Genomic DNA, 4,423 nt, shown 5'->3' with positions numbered 1-4,423 from the left:
TGCTGTGGCCTTCAATTACACGCAGAATGAAGGAGTGAAATCCACAGACGGTGAAGCCCTAAATCATTTTTGGCACGGTCAATTTTTGTTTTAATGAAAGCCATGACTGCTGTCATGGAAAATGAGTGCATGTTATTCAGCACAGGTCTATAGGAAGGTTTGTCAAAGACATAACATGTTTGATTATTGCTAACATTGAAATACATTGCACTTTATGATTCGGAAACAAGGGGAAAATAAAAATTACATTTGTTAGATTTAAAATAAGACTTTTAAAAAAATAACAGTATTGTCAGTTGAATTAGTTAATCATTTTAATCAATGACTGAAGCTCCACAGGGACACAAAGAACAGTGTTGTGATCAAATGTACCAATAATAAGCATGAAGCTGGTCTGTGATTAGCAACACCAGACCGTACAGTTTGATAATTAATTGATTTGGTCATTGAATCTAAATGCACTATTAATGAAGAAAATAACTTCTCTGTTAAAAGCATTTCCTGTAAATCCTGTGTTGTGTTTTTGACAAAAATAGTGGCTCATGAAAGCATTTTGGTTATCATTGTTCGAAAAAATAACATTTTTGTGGTTTATTCTGGTCATAAATCAAATAAAAAAATTAAGTTTGCTAATACAATATATAATACAGAGTTGTTATGTTTATAGGGATGATGTTTATAATAGTCATGATGGATATTTACAGCAGTCCCTGGCTATAACACACTTCATCTTTTGAGGTCTTGCTGCTCTGCATATTTTTTTAAGTGCAATTTTGCACATTTCCTTTTTTTCTAGCAAAATGTGTTCTGCATTCTGATTGGCTGCAGGCTATTGGAATCCATCTCCGCGCCTGTCTCCTGTACAGAATGCATTCAGCTTGCTAAATTTACATAAATCTTCGATCGCTGGCACATCTTTGGTTTCATTCAATAATACTGGATTTATTTTTCTACAAAGGTTTGAACTTTGACAGAAAAGTATGAAAATGTTGACGTCAGAGAAAAATGAAGTGTGCAGTGAGGAGTTTAACACCTCTAAAACATCTAGAACAATTGCAACTAATAAAGGTGACAGATTTTGCCAATCAAGAGTTGTTTTTTAGACTGTAATTCTCTAAATAAAATTACTTTTAATGTTGCAGCCTTCAATTTGGAAGTGATACATTCTAAAGAATGTTGGGAAAGCATTTTTAATGACAGAATAAAGTGCATTGGTTTTCTGCAGCTTTCTGCAGGCATGTCTTTCCTCATTGTCAAAACCACCATGTCCCGTACCACTTAAACCAAGACATTCTGAGCATGCAGCAGAGATTGCAAAGATAGGATCCAGCCAGAAAACAAACAAATATTGGTACTAAGATAAAGAGAAAGTCTACCTACAATGAGAGTTTTGCACACTCCCTTAAACAACCTGAATAAAACAATACATTCTCACTCCCAACTCGTCACATATTGAGGTTTAGTTAAGGACCCCCCACGTCACTTTGAGTGTCCTGGTATACTTTATAATAACATTCCTTAACAAGCTTTATTAACACATTAACAAACGTTATTATTGTGTGTTAGTGAGACATTTGTCAGCACATTAAGCCGAATAACATTTATTAACATCTAAAGTGAGACCTTTGTCTACAAACGTCTTTTTCATAAACTGCTTACAAGCTTAACAAATTAAAAACTATCTTTGTCAACATATTAAGTATTTTGCAGCACCTCATCTCAAGTGTTACCAGTGTCCACAACTCGTCGCTTTCTGATGTAATGGCTGTTCCCGTTAAATCATGGGTCCTCAATCTCTGGGTCCGCAAACTGGAACCGGTCCAGTGCCAGGACGCGGAGTGCACCCGTACCCTAACCAAGACCTGGTACCAGTTCACACCCGAGCCCGGTTGGCACCCAGTACCACGTCTGGAACCAGTTTGGGTCGGGTACCTTGTCCGGTGGCACGTTAGGGTTAGGGTACCAAGTTAGGGTATTGGGTTTGGGTACTGGTACCGGACGCGTATCAAGGACCAGTCCACATCCCGAGGGTTGTGGACCCTTGATTTTACAAACAGCCATCAGGTCAAAAAACGACGAGTGGGGGTCCTTAAACAAACATCAATATATGACAACTTGGGGATGAGTATGTTTTGGAAAAAATCAGGATGAGTCTATAAAACACTAATAACTTGCAACCCATGAGAACCAAAACATGCACAATTATTTGTTCTTTTTGTCGTCATCTTAGGTGATGTTGATTCCTAAGTAAACTAGATGCTACGGCAGAGCAATAAGAACAAATCCCGTCACAGAATCAACTCATATTAAAAACTGCGTCGCTATTTAAATGTAAATTCTTTACGACTGATTTGTTTTTTAGGTATTCTTATTTTCATTTGCTTGTTACTTTTTTTGTTTTCAGTAAAGGAGACTTTCAACAGTTGAAAAAGACAAAATACCTTTAAATTTTCTTCTGAGAGTCTTTTTTTTCCCCCTATCATCACGGGTTTCGTAGTGCCTACAAACTGGTATTAAATGTGGAAGTAAATGAATTGATCAGAACAGAACCTTGTGCTCGTCACAGACAAATAACACCTGCAAGCAACAAAAACCAATTTCCCAGAGTGCAGCAGATTGGCAAGTCTGAGTGAAAACACATGTCCTTTACTTGTTCAGTGAGCCTTCAAGCTCCCATTGACCATTTTCATTCAATTTAATGCACTCATTTACCAGGAATGGATAATCTTTAGGAAGAATTGAGAAATAAACCACAAAAAAGCCATTAAAGCGAACACAATTCTGGACCCAATTTCTCAATAAAAACTTATTTTTATGTATATCTACAATAAACAAAAGCTTTAGTTGGTTAAAACTTTCAGAAAATCGTTTTAAATGTTGTAAGCTTTCTTTATGATTCAATTCTTTAATAGTGCAAAAGAACTTTATGTGGACCATCTTTATCATCTCTCTCAAGTAACAAACACATTCACGCTGAAATGCAGCTGTGTCTAGACACCGTCAGAAAACCACATTGGTCAGTGGTTTTCACCGAGCTCACATCATTTCATCGGCGCCACTGTGGGCGTTTGAGAACTGCATGAATAATGAATGCCTTTCCCACACTCTAGCACAAGATATTACATTTTTTAATAAGCAGTTGCATTTTTTGGTCAATTTATTTAGGCCACTAAAGTCAAAATGAAAGAAATTACTCACATTCTCAGAAATAAGATTAATTAAAAAAAGAAAAAGTAAAAGGAGATTTTAGTTTTATCTCCGTTTGTCAGGACTTCAAAAATATGACTTATTAGTTTTATACTCCTGCCTGAATTTCAAGTATTTTTTTACAGTTATTCACAAATGTTGGTGCTCCTGCTGCCAATAAATTCTTAAAAGGAAATGTGGAAACAGGGCAAGATTATCCAGGGAGGAAATTGTAGTGCGGTAGAGCAGCCAGAGAGACCGCCCCACAAAGAAACTCAACAGAATACAGTAAAGTGCAATTTGACAAAAATTGCCAGCAAATTTTTTAAATTAAACTGTTTTTCACAAGAAAGTTAAAAAAATCGCTACACTAACTGAGGGAGATCTATTTGCTTTTCCTTTTACAATAATTTTAAAAAACACATTTTTGATGGTTATGACATGTAATTAGTTGAAATGGTCGTCTTTACCTTGTCATGGTGCTCACAGGTACCAGTGTCTCCTTCCTGATTGGACCCAACCGAATAAAATCATCCATTACTTCAGGCCACTATTTAAGACGTGGCCTCTTCAGCATTCACCGGCAGCTCGTTACCTTACCTGGTCCAGTCCCTCGGCCTCATGCGCTACTCTGTTGCTGTTTGTTTTTGTGCCTTGTTTTGCCCTGAGACTCACTGCCTGCCCCTATTCCAGGATTGCCACCACCATCTCCATTCCACTACCTACCTGGGTCCAATCAGACCACCACGAGGATTATCACCTCCATTCTTGCCTCCTGCCCACACAACGCTGCTCAACTACTGGTTTCCACGCTCACAATCTCCATACCGGGTCCGCCACTCGTACTCGCCTTCCTGAGACGTGCTCCTCTCCTGTCCACCATATCCTGCTGCCAAGAAAGTACTCCGCTTCCACGCCAAAACAGAAAACCACCGGATAATAACGTTACCATCTTTCATCCTGAACTCAGTCATCCTTCCGGGTTCCAGCTCCTGGGTCTGCTACACTTAGCTCAGCCATCATGACATACCTGCTGTTATTGACTTGTTTCAGGCCAGAAGAGGAAAAAAACAAAAAAAAGTTGGCACTCCATAAAAAAACGAAACGAAAATGACTTATGGCTCTGTGATGGACTGGTAAACCATTCAGGAGACCCTCCATTTGACCAATGGTGGCTAGTGTAGGCTCCAGCATCCCCCTGACCCTGAAGGAAATAGGTGGGTGTTGGTGGAAGGTG

The sequence above is a fragment of the Oryzias melastigma genome, linkage group LG14, assembly GCF_002922805.2.
Source record: "Oryzias melastigma strain HK-1 linkage group LG14, ASM292280v2, whole genome shotgun sequence".
Lineage (NCBI taxonomy): Eukaryota > Metazoa > Chordata > Actinopteri > Beloniformes > Adrianichthyidae > Oryzias > Oryzias melastigma.
Note: the sequence above shows the minus strand (reverse complement) of the source record.